General features: G+C 38.8%; 1 protein-coding gene and 1 long non-coding RNA gene across 2 annotated transcripts in view; one reads left to right on the top strand and one right to left on the bottom strand.

Moving 5' to 3' along the window:
* The first annotated feature begins 4,274 nt into the window (after positions 1 to 4,274).
* Positions 4,275 to 23,498, top strand: part of TRPC4 (transient receptor potential cation channel subfamily C member 4) — a 163,464-nt gene continuing 144,240 nt past the window's right edge. Inside the window, exon 1 of the mRNA XM_084537900.1 lies at positions 4,275 to 4,828. The gene's annotated coding sequence lies outside the window, so the exon portion shown is untranslated. The remainder of the gene's footprint in view (positions 4,829 to 23,498) is intronic.
* LOC311445607 overlaps positions 13,679 to 23,498 on the bottom strand; it is a 46,074-nt gene continuing 36,254 nt past the window's right edge. Inside the window, exon 3 of the long non-coding RNA XR_014698537.1 lies at positions 13,679 to 23,446. This is a non-coding gene — a long non-coding RNA (uncharacterized lncRNA). The remainder of the gene's footprint in view (positions 23,447 to 23,498) is intronic.

Genomic DNA, 23,498 nt, shown 5'->3' with positions numbered 1-23,498 from the left:
GACTATTCAGCATATCTTCAAGTCAAAATCCATATTCAAAGATGAACTTTTCTATGATTCCTTAACTGTATTGAATAGAGTTCTACTGACTATAGAGGGAGCGTAAAATGCTCATTAGTTCAAATATGTACACCTAAATAATGATGTCTCTAGTCTGGAGCTGAATCCCAATCTAGCACTGGATTTGTTCCATTAGATCTGTGTTTTACTAAAACTACTAAAAGACTGTGTCAAAAATAAATAAATAGATCAAAAAGGCAACAGCTGGGTCTTCTGAAAGAATATAAGTGTTTACTGGAAAGCACAGATATCTGAGAATAATCATGGAGGACAAAAGCTAAACAGTTTTGAAAAACACCAAAAATTTAAATTATGTCATTCTACTGCTGAGATCAATACTTGCCTGCTTTAAGGACTTTAAGGACTTAAGTGCTTTAAGGACTATTTATTCTCATCCCCAGATCAACATCTCACCTTTTACTTATCCTTCCCTTCACATGTTCCTATCACTTTCTCTCATGGCCCTTTTCTCTCTGTATCACAAGAACATTTTATACCCCAAACATTCCCAATAAATGCTTAATTAAAAATGAAGCATTTATGCTGCATTTTTTTTTGTTTGTTTATTTTTCTCCTCTCTCCATTCCTTTCACTATTTTTTTTTTTTTTCCATGTTCTTCAATCATTCAATAAACAGAATCTCTTTTTCTCGAGTCTTTGGTCTTGGAAACTTTAGTTTTGACTAAAGTACATAAATGGCAATACACTGAGTTATGTGGAAGGAAAAGACTGAAGAGTATGGAATGCCTGGTGTGGGCTGGCAAGAACAATTTACCACTTGCAAAAAGTTCAGGCTGGGAGAACTGCATGGCCTGTAACAATAGAATTAATTGTTACTGTAACTTGTTACAGATTTCATAAATTAGAGTAATACAGTGAAAAAATGATAATCTGTATTTTTTCTAACAATGTAGTCTCCAAAACAAATGTAGAAAAAAATACTAAACTGCAACAAGACATATTATTGTATTTTGTGATTTCAAGTTACATTATTTCTAATGTGTAATATATCAGTAGAAGCATACTTAAAATCATACGTAAACAATAGAAACCTGAGGAAATCTTCCTCCATCATCCTAAATTAATAAAAAATAAAATACATTTTTAATTAATTGACTAGATTATTTCAAATACTTGCCATAATTTTTTTTCCTAATGTATATAAATTTTCATCTTAGTAAAAATGATCTTTCATGCTGATATTAAGAAAAGCTTTCATTGATACAAAAAGAAAAGAATCTGAGCGAGAAGAATGTTAGCAGTACTTTTTACCTGGTACTGAGCAAACCTGCCTAGCATTTCTGCTGTGCTTTTTCTTTCCTTATGGATGTAAAAATAATGAGCTATGTCTTCAGTAAGCTGATTCAGCTTCACTGGTTTTGATAAAGTCATCCTGTCTCACACCTGCTGCAGATGTTCTTACCTATAGACAATGATATTGCAAGGCTAAATCAATTATCATTTGCTAAATTTTCAGCTTTCTCTTATTTTTCAAGCTTCCTTTTTTTTTTTTTTTTTTTTTTTTTTTTTTTTTTCCTGTGTCTAGTGGTTCATGAAATAAAATACACCCTAGTAATATTCGCACAAACTGCAGAAAGAAGGGGGAAAAAGCAGCATGGCTGTTATTGCAGACACATAAAATTTAGCTGAACTGCAAATGGTCAACTGGTGGGCATTCATCAGTAGGTGTTCTTAGGAAAGTGGTGTAACGGGAGTGGTAGAAATGCACATCCCAAGGGAAACGTAATTTGGTGTGACACTGTGCACAGATAACGGAAGGCCCAGACATGCTGTTACAGCATAACTTCTACAGACACAGTATGTGTTACACATTTCACAGTATGTTTAATTTTCTCCCTATACCACTCTCTCCCCGACACAGTACCTACTGCTGAGAAACATTTGGCGTCTAGCTACATGCTGGGAATAAAATATACTAGCATACATTCAGGACATTGCAAAGATCCAGACCCCACTGTCCTGAATCAGAGATAAAATTCTATTTATGTTGTTTTCTTCTGAGTAAGACCACAGAGATTTTATCTGAACATTAATTTAATTGGGAATTATAAGCACTGGCAAGACCCACAGGAGACTGCTAATGGGTTATCATATGTAAAATGCCAGAAACCATAAAGCACATTGATAGTGCCATGTTGCATTCACCCCAAAAAGAAGCAATGTCATGATACACATAAAAAGGCACAGGAAATACTGTTAATTATAGAGGTATTTGCTAGTGATAAATTAAACATGATACACTCAAAATAGAACTTTGCTTCTCAAGATCTAATAAGGAAATGCATGGGGAAAAAATGCTCTGTTCTTGGACGTGAGCATCAAAAACCTCTGAAAGTTTTGTCTACAATTCCAGTGTGTAGTAGTGCAGTCTACCCTCACTACTGCTGATAGCAGATGAAGAATTCATGCACAAGGTGTACAAATACAATATCTAGATCAGCTCTCAGTAGCAGTTCCAATGCAATATAGTGGTGTAGCCTTTTCTGTACTTCAATGCAGATTGTCATTGTCTCTATGGAGTACCTCTGCTCTCTCCTTATCTTTGCATGGATTTCAGGCGTATGACTACATGTCTGCGTATATAGAGAGAGATATACACTTATATGCATGAGTGTGTACTAGAATGAGTGGATCAGCTTACCAGAGCAGCTGCTTTTGCCATTTGATCTGTACTTGAATCAACACGAGTTGATCTCATGAGTGCAATTAACATCTCTCAGGAAGAGCCAGGCAGAGAGACCTGTTACAGCGTGTCTGGATTGCGCACTGCACTGCTCAGTGGCACCAGGCTGTTTTCTGCGGGGCTCCCCAAAGGCGCTATGTTCTGCCGAAATCTTAACAGTAACTAATTTGGGGCATGTCTAAAATATGTATCACAGTGGTTCACCCAGGAGGTACAGAGGCTCAGTGCTGCAACCGTGACAGTCCCAGAGCAGAATTAATCTGGCATTTTCACCGCTCAGCTCCTGCTGAGCAGTGATGCAGAGTGGCTGCATCATCGCTTCCTTTTTCTCTGCTGCCCGTGGAGGTCTGGTGCTTGTACAAATAGCTGCCATCGAAAGCGGTGCATCTGGCAGTTCCTTAACGCTTGCTGTAATGGCATTTCCAGGCGTGTGCGCTTGCCTGCTTCATCAAGCGTTTCACGTCTGTGTGCTCAGGTCTCCGCTAGAGATGTGGGGTGATGCATTTCGCATTGTTTTGCATTCCTCCTCCCCGCCTTGGACAGCCTTGCCCTGTCTCCTTCCCTCTGCTCCCCTGTGCTTATTTCCCTCTCCTCCTCCCCCGCAACCCCTGCTGTTCCCGGGAGCCCGGGGGTGGAAGATAGCCTCCCAGGGCTTCGGGCAAACTCGGAAAACTCTGAAGCAGTGCTTGGTGGTGTTGTAGTCCCTACGGACAACAACAGTGTCGGGCCGGAGGCCGGGGCGGTGCAGGCAGGGCTGGGGGGGCGGCAGGAGCTCCAGGCTAGGGGCAGGACCCTGCACCTGTGGGGCAGCAGGTGCCTGCCATGCTCCGTGCCTGACCCCAACACGGACACCGAGCCCCCGAAAAGGTCTCAAATAAATAAATAAATACATATATATATATATGTTTGGTTTTTTTTTTTTTTTTTTTTTTTTTTTTTGGTCGTGCTATTTCGGAAACTGGCTCAACACTCTGCGTCTTTTTCATACCATTTCTAAGCTCGTGTATGTCCTAATTTTAGGGAAAAGAAAAGTGAGGAAATGGTACCTAGCCTCCCTCCCTCCGCTCTGCTATTGTGAATCTTGGCTCCGGCTCGGTCCCTAAAGCCTCAAGCGCGACTCTTGGCCAGCCGGACCCAGGGGTGCCGGGGCAGGGAAAAGAGCAGGGACCCTTCCGGACAGGGCAGCAGCTCGGCGACAGCCCTGCTCGGAGCGGTCCAGGTCTTCCCCAAAGATGCGAGAGCAAAGTTTGCAGATACACCGTCCGGCACGGTGCTTTCCTCGGCTCACCCATCACGCCCCCACGTTCCGATGGCCCTTTTCCCTCTCCTCAATCCCCCGGGGGGACGCTTCGGGGTGAGAGCAGCCAGGGCTCCGCCGAGAAGCGGGGCCGGGGGGGGTGCGCAGGAGCGCGGTGCGGCCGCGGGGGGGCGCGGGTGCGGGCGCCGGGGGCCGGCGGGGGCAGCGCCGCGGGGGCGGCGGCGGCGGCGGGAGGGGTCCCCCGGAGGCAAACGGTGCCGCCGGCCGAGGAGAGAGCGCCGAGGAGGGAAAGCCCCGGTGCTTGCCTCTCCGTGGTCTTCTCGTCTTCATTCCTGCGCCTTATCTCCCGCCCCACGCCTCGCAGAGCTGCGCTCCGGGGGGGGAAGGAAGAGTCGCGTCGGAAGGAGCGGGGACTTTTTGCAAGCAGCATGAGGTTCTCCGAGGCGATGAGGAGATGCCACACTGAGGAGCCGGGGTTGAAGCTGTCTCTCATCTGTTGCACCGGTGCCCGGCGGCTGGCGCGGTCCCCTGGGCTGGGAGTGATGGAGACCCTCTAACTCGTGGGCGTGAATCCGAGCGTCTGAGCGTGGGGCAAAGATGAAGAAAATAAAGTAAAAAAAAATAAAAATAAAAAATAAAATGGGGAAAAGTGCCTGAGGCGGACGAGAGCCAGTGAACTAAAACGAACACCTCTTAAAGGGATTTAACTTACAAAAAGGATTGAGAAGGGTACTGCCGAGGGAAAATGTGACCTGTTAAAGCTGTTGAAGGAAGATGCCGGTTGTCAACGCATACACCTAAACCAAGTAAGTTCTCATTAACTTTGTTATATTTTCCTTCTGAATCTTTAATTCCCTTCTTGTCCTTCTACCATAAATAAATAAATAAATAAATAAATAAATAAATAAAACTCCCCAGGACGGTCTGAGCTAACTTTTGCGCCGGCACAAGCACTGAACGACATTGCGCACCTCCATGATCACAGCCCAAGAAGAATTAGGACCCTTTTCTTTCCCCTGTACATAATAAAGGTATTTTTTTTGCCTCGCAGCTGCTACCGTGGGAAGCGGCATTCCTCGGTGGCTGGGTGAAGTGTGACACCTGCAGGACAGCTGAGCTCCCAGGGGCCGGGGGATGCCGGGCAGGGAGAGGGCAGGGGACGGCTCCCCGGCGGCTCACAGGGGAACAAAGTCCCGCATTTGTCCCCTGCTTCGGTCAAAAAGCAAGTGAGGCTGCAATGGGAGGCTCCCGCCCCCCCGAGGGGACCTTGCTCCCCGCAGAGAGCCGCGGTGCAGCCCGCAGGGAGCCTCCTGGAAAGGTTGTGGTCCTGCCGGGAAGGACCTCCTGCCTGGAGGATGGAGAAATGCGAGGTAGATAGGAGAGGAGCATGATAAAGCTCCTGGTGGGATTCATCCGTGCGTTAGGTTTACATTTGCAAGGTGCTCGCTGTTGGAGAGACAGGACAGAGGCCGTAGTCTTGTTGGAAAGAAGCAATTGATGCCCTGGAGCCATGAATGCCGACAGAAAATTGCACTCTACAAAAAGGCAGATTTGCAAAAATCGCTGCTATTGGAGAAACCTGAAGTCTTGTTAATCTAATATATTTCCCCATTTTCACAAGGAAATGTCATTTATACACTTTTGTTTTACTGGACTCTGTTGAGTGATTTCCTGTTAGCATGGCAACCAAAAATTACATTTATTGAAGCATGCCTTAAAAGTGAGATGGCTCTTCCAGTTCTAAAACACCTTTTAGGTGAAAGTAAATAAACCCACTTTCCAGTCTCTGCCTTTCTTCAGAACAGGCACTCCTGAAAAAAATGGGTGAAAAGATGATAAAATGGAAATTGCATCTTGATTACATTTAAGAAAGGAATGCTTCTTTTTACAAGAATCTGATCACGTATAGATTTTCTGTAGCATACAGGAAGCACAGAATGGAAAATAGTCTTTTTTAGGTCCTACGTGCTTAATTAACGCCAACATTAAAGCACTTTTCAACACAATCTACTTAAAATTTGAAATGTAATTGTACTGCAGTGACATAGCACGTTTCAGTGTTTAAGCTTCTTTTTCAAAACCCAGACCCAGATAGCTTAGCAAGGTTACATATGGAAATATGTAGAATTTTCTATGATTTTATCTCATTCACATAAGCAAGAATTTTACATACAGAGAAGCCAAGCATGAGTGAGACTACTTTACAACTGTCTTGGAATAACAAATTCTGGATTTACAGAGGACCTGAGTTTACACCACTTCTTCAGGCAGGACTTGGGAATAGTCCTTTAATATCAAAACATCTGAAACTTTTATGACACTCTCATGTTTTAATTTTGGTGTTACCTTCTATACTGAAAAAAAAAAAAAAAAAAAAAAAAAAGTTGTTTTTGCTTGCACAAGGATGATGTTCTTTACTACAGTTTTTGTTTCTCTTCTCTTGTTCAGACTTTGGAACAGATGAGGCTATATTAGGAAACAGCAAAGCATAAATACTCCTGTCTTTTAAATTTAACTTCGGCCACTTATTCTGACACTATATATAGTAGTCGATGCACTTAAAATAGCTCCAGAAAAAAATCTCATTTCTTCTTATCTCATCTTATTTAGAATCAAATACTGCTAGTTGAAATTTGAGTCAGTTGAGGTCACTCCAGATCTGGTATGATTTTGCTTCTTTTTGAGTATGCCCACTGCAAATACTGGGTCCTGATCAATGGAAGTGGATTTGCATTACCTCAGTTTGGAAAGTTTATACTGGAGGACACATATAGAGAAAACTATTAAGAGATTAGTTTTCAGCTTTGTGTATACACATACATATTTTTGTATTTTGTATTTTGCCTTAGGTGACAAGCAAAAATGAGCATGACAGCACCTCCTAACACCTGAGACCTTTCTCCATGCCAGTACACTGTTTGATCTGTCATTTTTTTTTTTTTCTGGGACATGATTCATTGCAGTGAGGGCGCAAAATCAACAGGGAAAATCTTGTGTAGCATCTCTGCCTGCTCTGCTACATTGGTGATTCTGGTAATCAGTGCTAAAAAGGACTGTATTCCTTTTGAAAATGATGAGCAAGTCAGCATGACTTCTCTTATGGAAAGGTAACATAGAAGCAGGAAGAAAAGACATAACCTATTTCAAGAAAAAGCAGATAAAAATATAGAAAGCATTGTTCTACTGAGATATTTAATGGCTTTATGTGTATCAGATTTACCATTACCATTTCTGTTCAGTTTTAAGGTGTATCAGGTTATAGTTTGGTTATTTTATCAAGCATAATATTTTAAATTATTGAATTTACGTTGGAGATAAAACTTCATTTATAAACCAGTTTTCCATTACCATGTTTGTTTCAACAAACAAAATTCCAGGAACTATCTGCTTAAGAAGCCTTGATTCCACTGAGGAAGATAAAAGACAGAGATGTTCCCTTACTCTGATTTTAAGTACTGGGGCATAGCATAACACCAGCAACAAGGGTGCCAGGATCTTCATGCCTGTTGAGATTTGCTGCTGGAAAATAAATTCACCTGATTAAAAAGATATTAATTATTTTAGTTTATACAGTGAAAAAAAGAGAAAGGCTGAGCAAATTGAGTCTTCTTTTTGTAACAGATATCCATGCAAAAATCATTCATAGGTGCATTAACTCTCTGTCAAATAGACTTTGAAAATGGTAAAGAGCAATGGTAATTGCTTTGCACAGTGAAGTTTACAAAGGAATTAAAAGATGTGTTGAATTAAAAGTGTGCTGAACAAACAATAAATATATAATGCACCTTTTAAAATCATTCTATTTTTTTTTTTTCAGGGATTTCTTTTTCCTCCTTTTTATTTTATTTTTTAAACTTCTATTTTATTCTCAACCACTTATTTCTAAAATAGATAGTGACTGGTGTGGGACAAGAATTGAAAGGAACCTTCGATAAAAAATATAATTTTTTTACAGCTAAGCTATTTTTTCAGTGATTGTGGGCTGAAGGAGGACAGGAAAAGCTACTTCAGTTTGGGTGAATTTTACATGTATCAGGGAGTCAAATTCAACCTGTAAAGTCTATGGCAACTTGTGCAATTGCTTGGTCATTGATTGAGCCTGTTCTGGATATGCTCACCTGAAGAGCTCCTCTCATACATATGCATGTCAGATGAACCATTTGAATATTATGGTAATAATATTGTGTAATATTGGTAATAAATCTGGTATTTTGTAATAATATTATCTGGTATTTTATGTAACAGGTAGAGAGGGAAACAATAGATGGAGAAAGACTTCCTCCTGGGATTTTCTGAAACAAATGTTATGGGTTATTCCATGGATACTTCCCACATACTGTGGAAAGCTTCTGAGGAGCAAACAGCCTTCCCCAAGAAGGCAAAGGCCCCATCCTATCAGTTGTGCATATATGGTTGGTGAGCAGCCAAGCCTTGTGGTGGTGCCCTTGAACTCTTCCAGTCCTACCTCAAACGTGCTTGTTTTCCATGCATGTGCTTGAGGTACAAGTTTTTTGTTTGTTTGTTTGTTGTTTTGTTTTTTACTTTTTTTTTTTTTTTTTTTTTTTTTTTTTTTTTTAATGTGATTCCTTCTAATACCAGTTTTAAGAAACAGAAATACATCCCTATTGGCTCAGAGAAATGTAAAATTTGTGTCATCTACACTCACACCTAAGATCAGACTGGAAAAACAGTTCTATGGGCTCTTGCTCCTTGTGTCCTTATGCCAGATAGTCATGTAATGTGCTTTTCAGTTGCTGATACAGCAGTACATCCTATCCTTTTAGTTGATTTAAGGTATGTTCACTGACTGCTGACTGCCCCTTATTCTAGGAGGGCACCAGTGTCTTATAGGTCATGTACCACACAGGCCAGCCTTTTGTGGTTACTTCTGATACCCTGAACTGATGCCTAAATTGACATGAAATACCTCTGTGTTGGCTACTGAATCCTTTCTCTTCTGGAGAAAGAAAGGCAGAAGACAAGAGTAAACCATCCTCTGTACTTCGACATCTTCTTTGGAACAGAAAAAACATCCTCCAGGAGCGTATGTCTCTCTTTGCTCACGATGCAGATATGAGATAAGAAACCTGCCTTCTTAAGCTGGGTTAGTTGAATCCCAGCTGTGCAGGGTGTACTGTGATAGTACAGCATGAAGATTGCTATAAGCAAGATAAAATGCAGGTGAAAAATAAAAGACATGCACATACATACACCAAACTTTGAAACAACCTGTGAATAGCGTGAATTTATGACTGTTTGTTGGATGTACACTTCTGGAAGGTTGCCACCTACTACCTCTGCAACCCCTTTTCCTTACAGAGGATTCTTCAAAACATCATCTTATGCAAACTGGCAATAACAACCTAAAGCTTCTGTCACTTTTTGGCTCGATGTCTGGTCTCATGTCCATCATAAAGAGGTAGAAACAGCCAAGAGAGACAGTGATGCTCTTTGTGATGGCCAAGTATCAGGTATGATTACTAACCCAGGCCATAAAGCACGAGAGGAGTATCAGTGCAACTCTGCATTTACCGTCCCGAAAATATATGTGAAGCTGGCCTGGCCTGAGAGCCTGGGAGCTCCTTACGAGATGTGGGCAGTCTGCCAGTAAGGACCTTCCTATGGTAGTTTCTGTGTTGGATTGACTGAGAATTCAATTTGCTCACTTTAACCATCATTTAATCAAAGTACCCGATCACATCACAGGAAGTTAGCAATCCTAGAAAAATCAATGCAGTCCTCTCTTCATTAGATTAATGGACAGACTTTTGCCTGTGTTCCTTTCTGTGTTGCCATAAATCAGGAGAATACTGAAGGACAATTTTTTGAAGATTAAAACTGCAGTATTCCACAGCATAGAGACTGTCTTTAGCAGACTGGCAGTCTAATGTGAGACCTAAATGTACTGGACTAAGAAGGGAGAGCACCAAATTTATTTCCAAGGAAAATTACATTGTTTTCTGAATTAAAACATTACTTTTGTTTGAAAAACTGAAATTCTTTAAATATAGTTTTTTCCGTTTTAAAAAGTACAAACAATCAATTTATTTTTTGAGTAAAGGAATTGACAATAGGGTTTTAGCAGAAGATACAGGGTCATTTTATGTCTGATTTAAGATTAGCCCCAGTGAATTTCTATATTGTGATCTATGTCAAAAATATCTTTGCTGGTAAGTCTTGAAAAGTGCTAAAAGGGTTTTTTTTTGCAACAAATGTTGGATTCATTTCACCTAGCCACTATGAATTTGATTGCCAGTTGTAAACCAACCATCTATGTTCCTTGTATAGTCTGTGGAGAGATACAGAAACTGCCAGTGGACAAACTAGTCCATCTAATTCATACACCTGTAATAGAGTGGAAGGAATTGCTCTCTGCAGGTATATATTGTTGCTGATGTTGGATTTCATACAGCTAAATTTAGGTGAGATGATTTTTCCCTAATGGTATCAAAGGAAAATAAAACCCACATTCAGAGGTGCCAGAAAATAAGTGTCTTTTTAATTCTGAAGTATCTCAAGGTCCTACTGACCTTCATGGTACAGATGCAGACATCTTAGCATCAACAAGATGACTCTACCATGGTAAATTAATACAAATATCCTGTTGTCTGTTCCCAGAGTTTTTAAGAATTTGTGGTTTGGTTAAGTATCTGAAATACATCTTGTAGCTGTGCCAAGGGAAATGGGAGTGTCAACTGGACCTTTGTAAAGGGAGAACACACAGTTCTGCGTGCTCACAGCCTGCTTCCTGTGAGTGCAAGATGCCTCTCTTCCAGAGAGCACATTCTGCTTCTGCAGAGCAAAGGAAAGCAAGGACAAATTCTTCTCAAATGCTCTCAGCATTGCTATTTCTACAGTGAACCATAGTGAAATGAATACATAATTACAATGAAAACTATCTTTCAGAGATGATATCATTGTTTGAATCTCTCTTCTTGTAGATATGTTTGTTATTAGCAAAACACTTCAAAATAAACTCTCTTGTTATGCTTCAGCGCTGACTGCTGCATATACCCTGCTTACCTTTTACTGAAAAATAACTAAAATATCCCATTTGTGTTTTGCTTATACTGAGAACATTTTATTTTAAATTGGGAGAGATGTTTACCTTTCATTTTTTATGGTAATGACATAAAGTGATTGGACCTGCAGTAAATCCCTTGAATTTTGTGCTGGCATGGTGAGGTTTTTTATTTATTTATTTATTTATTTTAATTTTGTTTTATAGTACATTCATAGCTGCAAAAACTACTGCCACCAGTTTCAAAAGCATACACTTTCACTATGGTGGCTTTAACTATCTAGTAGATACCATACAGAAGGGATTTTGGCCATGAATGAAACCAAAACCAAGTTGCCTACAGATTGTTCTCTAGTTTTCCTTACACATCTTAACTACAAAGTTGACATTCCAAAAACAATAACTGCTTGTCTTTGAATGTATTTAGACACTTTAAAAGAATCACAGAATCACAGAATCATCTAGGTTGGAAGAGACCTCCAAGATCACCTAGTCCAACCTCTGACCTAACACTAACAAGTCCTCCACTAAACCATATCACTAAGCTCCCTTTCGGTAAAGAAGTTCTTCCTAATATCCAATCTAAACCTCCCCTGGCACAACTTTAGCCCATTCTCCCTCATCCTGTCACCAGGCACGTGGGAGAATAGACTAATCCCCACCTTGCTACAGCCTCCTTTACTGTACCTATACCTAATGTACCTATACATTAAACATGACAAACTTTGTAGTCTGTGGAAGGAAATTAGTAAGTTTGTAGGGTGATTGATGTGACCTGTCTTGAAGAAGGTTAATTGTCCCGTACAGGGCAGTGCATTTCTTCCCATTACTAAGGAGGATTGGGATGACAAACCAACTTTGTATATCTGTTTTTGGGATTCCTACACTAGTAAATACTAATCTCACCTTTATTCTTAAAATGTTTTTGATCAAAGTACTTCTTAATGGCACATAATGATTAATAAAGCTTCATAATGATAATATAAAGAATATATTAGTATTTTAAAAACTGATCAGGAAGCTAACACAGAAGGCACTGAGGTCACATGTTGCAAGTTGATGGCATAGGTACTTAGTCCTTAGTTTGTACTTAGTCCTGTGCTATAATTACTCCTTTTTTTTTTTTTTTTTTTTTTTTTTTTTTTTTTCTTGTGCGGAGCAATTACAAAAGTGCATTTTGGTCTGCACACTCACATAAAAACATTTTATTTATGACTGTTTAACTTAGCGATATTAACTTTGAACATATTTGTTTGTGGACTGAAGCCAGTTGTACCAAATACGGAACTGATTTGAGATGATTAAGTACATTTATCACTACACTATCTTAATGTATAATGTATAATGCACTATCTTAATGTATAATCTATAAACTTCCTTAAACTTATTACTTTTAATAATAATAATAATAATAATAATAATAATAATAATATCTTGTTTGAGGATTTGTTTCTTCCACAATATTTAAAACAAGGGCTCTGACCAAAGGTTTGAATCTCCTCTTTTCTGAGAGTGCCTTTGTCCATAGGGACAAAGTAGAGGATTCTTGGTGAGCTGGGTTGCATTTCAGTGGTCAGGTATTTGTCCTACCTGAGAGCTTGCACAGTCTGATCTAACTGACACACTGAATTTTGTAGGGGTGGGTTAGGATAAAAGAAGGATTTATTGCTCATTGCCAAAATGCTTCCTCTTCACCCACTTACTAGGAACCACCTGCTTTTCACAACTGCCTCTGCTGGCTTCAGGCCCATTGGGAACTTTCCTCTATTTGAAGAATTCCTGTGGGTTAACTGCAGACAAAGATCTAGCCTTTTAGGTTTTAATAATTCAAAAAATGTCCAAACATGAGATAGGGTCTGGATGAAAGCCTTTTAATCCTCCCTTTCATTGTATTTTTTTGAAGGGACGTTACTCTCATCACATTCTGTTTCCTTGTTAGGGCCATTGGTGAAGCACCACATTGTTTTACTGATGTCTTCTTACTGACGTGCCTTTGATCTTTTGCCTTTTACCCCTTATTTCCCACCCACTCATTCATTATATTAAGTCCAGAAACTGTAGATGAATTCTTAGTGACACTGAAGTGGATTTCATTTTAGCTTTAGTGTCACCAAGCACAAGACTCTGGGGTGTAACTGGCCATCCAAGCCATTAGGACGACAGTACCCATGTGTGTGCCTGCAGTGTCTGTCCTATGAGATATGTGCAAGGACCTTTTTATCTGGTCAGTCCTCAAAGCATCTGTAATTCTTCAAGACAATGCTAATAACACCCAGGGAACCAGTAACCTTGCACAGAGTATCCTGCACTACCTAAAGTCCACATTTCAGGGTCCTTACATTCAGGAATAATCATTGCTGATGTGGTAACATCATTGTGGTAATCATTGCTCCTCAGTGGTAACATACAACTACACTTGTCCTTTAAACGAGGTTTTACTTACTTACTTTGGACAAAGTAGCAAGTGCATGAATGAGACTTCATGGAAGACAGAAATAACTTGACATTTCAAAACAATAATAGACAAAACAGTTTTCATTTCAAAGCCATCATATATATATATAAAATAAATAAATTAATAATAACAATTAAAAAAAAAAACAAACAACTGAAGACAGTTGAGACACTAGCACATTCAAATAGGTCATCTCTGATCATATTCTCCATGATATTCCCATTGGTAGATAGATAAAAGACATCTTTCAAGGCTTGATTTCCTTATGGAAATATACGTGTTTGGTAAACAAGTATTCTAGGACAAAATGACACTTCAGTCATCTTCCATTAGTTCTTTCTTGCTTAACTCAATGTTTACTGTTATTTTAACACTTTCCTTAAACCTTTCTCTTAAAAACAAATTTTACAATAAGAATTACCTACATGAGTCAACAGCTCAAAATAGTTAAGCTTTATGGTCAGCATGCAACAGATTTTATTTTAAAGAAACAAAATGTTCCATGTGTTTTGCAATTAAGGTCTTGATTCAAGGAAGTTTAAAGAAGTCTTGGTATTCTACTGATAACAGTAGAATGCTATCATTCTACTTCTTGTTAAGTGTTCACTTCATTCCTTTCCTCAGTATGAGACAGTTGACTGAATGTAGGCTTAAGTGGTATAATTTGAAAGATCAGGTGAATATTCTCTATATTATAACAAGGAAAATATTAGTACTATACTAACCCATTATGGAGAATCCAGCATAAATTTAAGAACTTTACATGTAATGTAATTATGGTAAAGATGTTTCTAATATGAATGTTGGCATTTTTCTGTGGAAAGATTACTTTGGTTCACAGAGATATGATTTTTTTTTTTTTATTTTTTTGTTTTTGTTTTGGCATTTTTTTCCATTCCTTTATCACAAATGTCTGAGAAAACTCCTATTATTTTCACTTTTATTGTATGGGTAGCTGTGATTTAACAAGCCCATTTTATAGCCAAAGATGCCATATTCAAAAAAAAAAAAAAAAAAAAAAATTAGCAGCTTTTGCATATCATAAAGTTTCCTAAAATCCCACAAGCTACCTGCTCTTCTATTTATTTGCATACTTGTTTGCTCTAAATTGCAACTGTGTGCACTGTTTGGGGTGGAGAATATGAAAATCACAGGTTAATTAAAATTATGATAATAGTAAAATTCCTTTGAAATTCTAGCTCCCTATTGTGAAAGTCTATGAAATACAAAATGAAACTATTGTGTCTTTTCATCAGTCATACATGCATTGGTTTAGACAGAAGATGATATTTCAAAAATTTGCCCCCTTGGTTCCAAGAGAATTATAATGCTCTGGCAGCTTCTTGTTTCTTCTCAATAATTCATCAGTTTATAAAAAATAAATTGTCTCATTCTCCATTCCAATGCAGCCAATGCAATTACAAGCTGGGGAGAACCTACTCTAAAAACTTCCTGCTGTAGAGTGTTTTAGGAAAACATGTAGGCCTAAAACACTCATCTATTTGCTGTCATTGTTACCACCCATGGTTGCAACCCACACAGCTACTGTGCATAATGTGGCAAGGGCTTGCAACCATTCTGTCATTTTATTCTCTATCTAAATTCTTTATTTTTATTTTTTTCCTTTTGCAGTTCACATTGAATCTTTTACTGAAGGGAAGCAGTGAATCTTCTCTTTACATATATAGACATAGTTAACAAGAACTAAAATCTCACTGTATCTGATTATAAGAATCCCTGCATTTTTCTGTTGTTGGTAAATTAATTTTATGAAACCAAATTAAACAGATGATGACATCTGTAATTTTTAAAACAAGTGTTTTTTTTTTGTTTTGTTTTGTTTTTTATGGTTTTTAGAACATTCAGGAACCATTCTGAACAGTTTTTGTTAGCATCACTAGAAAACTGGTTGCCAGTTCAAGATTATGGCACTTCAAAGCAACAAATCAGTCTTGGAAGTCTCTATTACAAGCAAAACTCTAATGTACTCTTACATATTCAATACATTCAAGCTGTTATTCATAATTCCAGTAAATGACATATATTTCACTGAACATAAGGAAACACAGTTTTCATTTAATGTCTTATCTATTTATGTCAATTATGAAACCAGGTGCTGTGTAATGTAGGAATCATCAAGATTTTTGTTCAGTTTCCCCAACTTTGCTTTATGCCTTGTGATATCTCAATAACTTTACATAGTAATAGCTTGAAACATTACAATAATATTAATTTCCAACGTGGGGATTTCATTAGGAATGGAATATTTTATAGGAAATACAAGAAATTATGTTTATAGTTTGAGTATTTTGAAGGAAATGATAGTGTGTCCATTGATCATCTGAAAGATTTATAGATTTATGGATGTCCAAGTTGTATTCTGTGACAAAATATGTTTTTAGATATATATGTATGTGCATGCACATTTGTACAGTATACACATATGCCTATATATATATACACATAACAGAAAAACACGTACATAAGTTTACATATACATAGATATTTATCTGCACTATGTGCTTGCCTTTTACTGGGACGCGTTAAAAGTTAATTTTGCTCCTGCAAGTGTAAGAGAAGGTCTATGCTGAGGTCCATAACATAACCTATTAAAGTATCTCTCTGTCTTGTGTGTGCATATGCAGGAAGTTATCTGCATTTTGTTGGCTGGGAATATTTAACTCTCTCTGCACTGGCTCATATGATTTAAAAGATAAGTGTTTAAGTTAAGTTCTTGGCCAACTGTAGCTTAATTGCCCCCACAAGCAAATAAAGGCTGTAAATTTAACTATAGTGGCAACCTACCAGGGTATGGAAAATTAATAGTGGTCCAGAGACATTTCCTTTCCTTACAAGTTCAGAAACTCCCAGGAGACAGAGGCTTCTTTAACAGCCAGCAACTTCTGGGCATGGAGTTGATGAGCCCTGACACTGTGCTAACAGTCACAGCTTCTACTAGAGATTGTTTTTCCTAAATCTGGTAGCAAAAACAGCTTGACTAAGATGGAGCCAGTATTTTTCATTTTGTTTATTATCAAGAAGGATTTTTTTCTAGACTTTTATGTAAAAGTAATAACTCACCCATTTAAAAACACAGCAATCTATTAATCACATCCATGTAAATCTAGCAACAACATTTTTAATCCTAACATGAACTGAACAGGGCAGCTGTTAAGGAAAGGTTTTGAAAGCAGACAGGATACTCTCATGCTATGCAGCTTCAATCTTCCTCAGAATCCTGCTTCTGAGATTGGAGACAACAGTGTGCATGATACAAAACGAAAAAGTAGTTGATCCTTCAGCATCCTGCTGGTTGTTTCACAGAGGTGTTGCAATGGCAGATGCCTGGGAGCTGTGTTTTCTGATCTTCTGTAAGAACTGTAATGAGAATAGAGGAGGAGGATACAGAATACAATGAGAAAAGGTATTTTAGAGTAAGCAGTGTGTATCATCTAAGCCAATATAGAAAATGACAGCCTGGCCCAATAATTTCAATCCCCCTGTGACATGCACCTGAGTGTGGTCCTTGTCAATTTGTTCAGACAAGCAGTTATTTGAAATATCTAATAAATCATCAATCCAACTTGTTGACTTGGACTTCTTGAACATCCCTGTATTCACCTATCTACAGAACACTGAATAAGCAAATAAGCAGCATTCTTTTTGCATGGGTCTGTGAAGTAGCTGCACAGAGTAATTGAGTGTAAAGGGCTGAAGAGGACAAAACCAGACAATTCCTCTGACTTCTCTATATAACACTGTTGGAGTTAGTTACAGACTCATCCATAGCAATTACTTTTCAGATCTTGATCTCATATGCTTTAAAAAATATTTATAAGTTTTCTGAACTGTGGCACAGAAAGGTTAAATGGTTTCTTACTCATTAATATCTATCATCCATAGACAGTATTTCCTTTGCTAGCTAATAACTTATACAGTGGAACTGGTAACTTCAAGTGAGAGTAATAGCTAATACTAAAACAAAATGGGTAAAATGTAAAGATTTGGCTTGGGCTGCCAGATCAGAAACAGAAATGATAGCCAAAAGTAGTTTGCAAAACAGAACGGCTGATTCAAGGGAAGTCAGTTGCAGCTGTTCTGAATAACACAGGTAAAAAAGACAGACTGACCTTTGCTCAGGTCTATAAAGAAGGCTCTTTTCATCATTATTAGGGAAGATGATATGATTTTCAGTCATATTTTTGGCGTGTTTTCTCTCCTTTAATGTTGTATCACTTTTCGCCTTATTGTTCACAATCATATATTCAATTTTTAATCATTATAATAATCGTCCCATGTCTCATCAAACAAAACACAAGAGCTCTGTCCCAGTGTTGGAGCACAAACAGACATTGAGGGCACTTGGATTCTTCCTTCATCTGTCTAAATAAACCTCGAATGCTGGTGCAAAGAAACTGAATATCATTCTTCAGGGGCAAATCATCATCTCCAAATATACTAGAGGCTGAAACAACCTCTGGAAGCCCCTTAGTGAGTGAAAAATCTTAAGTTATCTTAGCTTAACATCTCCAGAGTTCTTACAATGAATCTGTTCCTAATCAGAGGTCTGAAGTTGCGAAGTGTGACAACTGTCATCTTCACTTCTCCCATCTTCCTCCATTGTCTTTCTAGGTTTCAGTATTTGTCAGAAACATGACTGAAATAATAGAAATAAATGCAAGCATCCTCAAGTGTTCTATAATGCTAAAAACAAGAAGAGGAAATTTCCAGAATTTCTACATCACATTATATATATATCAATTGGAAATTAATTGATACAGGATTACAGTTATAAAATAGATTGGAGATGAAAATAGAAAGTGGTAGTAATTAAGACTAACTTAAAAGAAGGTTTAACAGCTGTTCAATTCCAAACGATTAAGAGACTGTTTAAATAAAGCACAAAGAATAGGAGGAAGCATGCCAGGGAACAGAAAAATACTGAAGAGATTTGGAAGAGGTTTTAAGAGTAGAAAATAAGTGGTTTGTTGAAGAGGAAAGAGATGGCTTGAAGTAGAAGATTAAAAGATTGAGTGGTAACACTAAAGCCAGATCACAGTGAGTCAAAAAATGAAGAAAAATGCTAGTTCTATCATTTGCTAGTGTATATGATATCCAAATAGGTAGTAGTAATTTTAGATTACTAGTAGTAATCTACTAGTAATCAGTAGATTTTAGGATGTTCCAGAACTATTCAACTGTAATTGTAATGTAGCAGTATTGTTATATACATCATGCATGTCTTCATAGTTTTCTGATCTATAACATCTGTCACATTTAAACAGAAATCATAGATTCATGAATTAATTTATCATTTCCTTAACCACAGTCTTACAAAAAATTTATTCCATGCACTGTGAGTAATCTCCTACCCAGCTAAGTCAAAGTTTGCTTTGCCAGTGACTTCAGCTGTTACGTTACTTCAACTTCTGAGTAGTCCTAAGGCCTTTGATATTTTAGAAGCAATAAAGATTGAAAGATAATATGAATGGTGGGTCAGGCTGGCTTACTGGAGTGTTGGCATTTGAGGATGGAACATGTTACCATATATCATCTTGGAGATTTCACATTAAAGAAATCAAAGGGTAGACAAGAATGTATTTAAGATTGCCTGGGAAAGCAAAAGAAAACAAATATGATAATATCACTACAGCCTTAAATAACATTATATGAGTGACACCAAAAGTCAGATATGTAGTATCATGGTGTAGTGGTTTCACACTGATGGGCAGCTAAGCTCCACCATACTGCTCTCTTATTCTCACTCCTCAAAAGAACAGGGAGAGAAAATATGATGAAAGAAAGGCTCATGGACTGAGACCACCATACAGGGAGATGACTTGCCAATTACTATCATGGGCAAAAGAGACTCAGCATAGGAAGATAAATGTAATTTATTATCTATTGATAACAGACTAAAAGTAAACTTAAAACACCTTCCCATCCTCATCAATCCTCTTCTACTTCCTCCTCACCCTAGGCAGCACAAGGGAACAAGGAATGGGGGCTGCAATCAGTCCCTGACACTTTGTCTCTGCCACTTCTTCATGGTCACTCTTTGCCCCTGCTCCACATGAGGTCCCTTCCATGGGATGCTGTCCTTCCCAAACTGAACCTGCAGGGGCTGCCCACAGGCAGCAGCTCTTCAAGAACTGCTCCAACATGGCTCCAGTACTACAGGGTCCATCTGTCAGGAATGGACTATTCCAGCATGGGTCCCCCACAGGCAGCAGCTTCCATCAGATCTCCTGCTCCACCATGGGCTCCTCCTCAAAAAGCTACTGCTCTGTCCTGGAGTCTGCTCCTGTGAGGGATTTCCATGGGCTGCAGCCTCTTTCAGGTCAGCTCCACCTGCTTCTTATGCTGATGTTCTTCAGTAGCACCGTTCTTGGAAACGTAAACATGTGTATTTCATATTTTTACATCAATGCTTTCCACTCAGGCGGCAATGTCTTGCCACAATACAGCAGCCCATTGGGTTTAACGCTTTGCTGCCAATTGTTTCACTTCCACTGCTGTAGTCACCCCCACTGGGCATTTACCACCATCTATGTGTCAGTATCAAGATAGAACACTGGCTACTTTTCTCTTTTGGCAGTTTTTAGGGCCAGCTGAATGGCTTTATTCTCTTCAAACTGCCTCTGAGCCAGACATAATGGGGTGATTTTGCCACTCATTCCTATTTAGGCTCACTTTGGCCTCCAATACTGACAGCTGTTGGGATCCCTTTGTCACCCTTAGAATCATAGACTCACAGAATGGTTTGGGTTGGAAAGGACCTTAAAGATCATCCAATTCCAACCCCATGGACAAGGGCAAGGACACCTTCTGCTAGACCAGGTTGCTAAAAAAAAAAACATCCAATCTGGCCTTGAACACTTCCAGGGATGGGGCATCCACAACTTCTCTGGGCAACATGTTCCAGTGTCTCACCACCCTCATGGTAAAAAATTTCTTCCTTATATCTAATTTAAATTTACCCCCTTTTAGTTTAAAGCCATCACTCCCTGCCTTATCACTACACTCCCTAATAAAGAGCCTCTCTGCAGCTTTCATGTAGGCACCCTTAGGCCCCACTCTAGAAATACAGAGGGGTTCTGCCTCTTGGTAACTTGTTGACATTAGGGTACTCTGTGTGCAGGTTGTGAGAAACAATCTGTAGCCCATAACACAGGCTCAGGAGAGCATCTCAGTGAAGTAGCATTTTTACTCACAATTGTAATGGCAGGCATCCTGCAAGAAGGAGCACCCAGCAAAAGTATATCATAGCCTTATATTCTGTATTACCCAACAATTGATTCTCCCCCTGTTTCCTAATTGGCTGAGTACTACTTATTTTGGGACAATGGGATCTTCCCCTTATCTATTTAACATACTCCCCACTGTTATACCACTGTTATGCCTGCATAATCACTTTTGAATATACAAGTTTAGTGGAATTTTCTACTGCAAAAACACAAATTTATTTCTCACAATTTGTCCACTAGAGCCTTGTACTCCTGTGGGTCTGATGTGCCAGGTCATCATATCCAAACAGTCCAATAAATCTGGTTGTCCCTTTCTTCTGCCTATCCAGAGGCAGGGTCCCTCTAGTCCTGACCATAGTCCTGACCATCATTTAATTCTTTCAAATGTGAAACAGAAGTCCCTTCCTAAGGGTCAATAGTAAGATGAGCCCTTCTGCTCCTTCTGGAAAACTTCCCAGTAGAAACTGGAGCAGTAATTTTCCTAGAAGAACACCTTTTGGCTGCTATTTTTCCTTGCAGTTCACATACCCAAGGTTCTAGGCTCAAAGTGTGTTTGCCATTCCACTTCCTCACGTCCTCCTTATGGCCACTCAAATAAAACCACAGGGAGCAATGTGGTGCGCATCCACAGTATCCTTTCCCTTGAGCAGAATAGCACTGTCTCTGAGGTACCTCATAGCTGAGGTACTGGTCCATATAGGTGAGAAGGAAAATCTATGCTCTTCAAGCTGCTGAACCTGTTGGGACAGTTTCTCCACAACTGAGCTGCAGGCCCATAACAGAGAAAGGAGATATTCGTATTGAAAGAATTGGCAGACCACTACGTCCACTGTTGGTTCCTCTGCATCTTTCCAGTCCATTGCTGCCACTGGTCTGCTCTGTACAAATTTCCACCATGTAGACCACATGACTGGATCTTTGGATACCTGCTTGTCATCCATTTCACTATAAATCACCTCCAGCACAGCTATCTTACTCAGGCACTGGATATCTTTCTCCATGGTAGTCCACTGGGCAACATATAACATCTCCCTCGAAGTGTTACCAGTCCTTCATGCCTAACAGGAGGTGCCTCCAGAGTCGGAGGACTGGTGTCCCTTTCTCAATCACTTTGTCAATGGTCACTTCCCTAGAGAGGGATCCCAGCTGCTTGGCTTCTCTATCCTCTAAGTCCTGGCAACTGGCCCTGTTATTCCAGCATTGGAACAGCCAGGTGACAATGTGTTCACCTGGGTGATGGCTGAAAAGTTTTGCATATCTGTCAACTCACTCTTCTCCTCCAGCTGTTGATGCACAGCATTTATTTATTTATTTATTTCATCCTTTCTTAAATCTCACAGAGGTGCTAACAAAGTCACTTACTGGCTCAGATCTGGCCAGTGCTGGGTCCCTTTTGGAGCTGGCTCTGACATGGGATAATTTCTGGGCTCTTCTTACAGAGGCCACTCCAGCAGTTCCCTTGTTACCAAAACCCTTCCACATAAGCCCAATAAACATGGATGCAATTGCTGAACTGTAGCATGCCTTGCAGCTTTTGAGAAGTAAAGGAATTACATATTTGGGTGATACAAAATTCTTAAAGGTATTTAGGTCTCAAAACATCCTCTAGCTGTGTTGTAAGAAGCAACACAGACCAAGATCTACATCAAGTCTTGGAAGTCAAGTAAGAAAAACTCCAAAGAAAGAAAGAGTTGTAAAAAATCTCTTAAAATGAATATGCTCTACTTGAATGGGTAGATGAAACCGAGAAAAAGAAACAATTCTTTTTTTCACATGAAATAAATTCAAAGTGTAAGAGTCCCATTTCAAGTATAAACCATTCTGGATTAATTTGTGTTTTTCTGTGTGCTTGAAAAACTCTTTTGTTACTTTTACTAAAAGGCAGTGTTGATTTCCCCTGTATAGGTTGTATGAATTTCATTACTTGTGTAATGTAGCGGTGAACTTGAAATCTTTGGTGAAGTAAAGCCTGGAAGATAATAACTGATTCACTGAAATGAAGGAAATAACTTGTGTTGAAGTTAATGGAAGTTTTTTTTCAATTAATGTTAACACAGTTACATCCTTACTGACTCTATCTAATCCCATTTAAGCCTAGTAGTTGTGTTTGACAGTGGGAAAAAAGCATAGTTCTGGACAGGAGTACAGTAAGACAGAATGTGTACAGCATCATTTCTTATAGTGCTTTCCCAGACTGTAACCACAGATTAGGGTCTTTGACAGATATTGTTTCTATATGTTTTGTAATCTTTTTTGGATTTTTGTTTCACAAGTTTATTCAGTCTTCTGTGTAAGCCATATACACTTTTAACATTTTCACAATCCTTCAGCAATGAATTCCTCAGGTCACAATGCGAAAATTCATCAGCTCTTGTTTTTCTTGAACCTGGTGCGTACTGCCTTCATTCGATTGCTTTTACATCTCATACTTGAAAAAGACAGTGAACATTTAATCCATGTTTGTCCTCTTCTTGACACCCATAATTACACAGATCGATATTACACCTTACATTAGTCTTTCAAATTTTTTCAAACTTTAAAAAAAAAAAAAAGATTTCAAACTTAACTTAGTCATTCAACTTTTGGAAGCTTTTCTGTAAGTTTAATTATTCTGTTGCCCTTCTCTGAGCGTTTTTCAGTTCTGCTGACTATTTGTTGAGAGGAGGACACTAAAAATGCATGTTCAATCCTTTGTGCCACTCTGAAATGAAAGAAAAATATATATTTCCATTAGTATAAGTGAAGCAAATTCT

This window comes from Aythya ferina (assembly GCF_964211825.1).
Source record: "Aythya ferina genome assembly, chromosome: 1".
Classification (NCBI taxonomy): Eukaryota; Metazoa; Chordata; class Aves; order Anseriformes; family Anatidae; genus Aythya; species Aythya ferina.
This window is presented reverse-complemented; position numbering and strand designations above follow the sequence as displayed.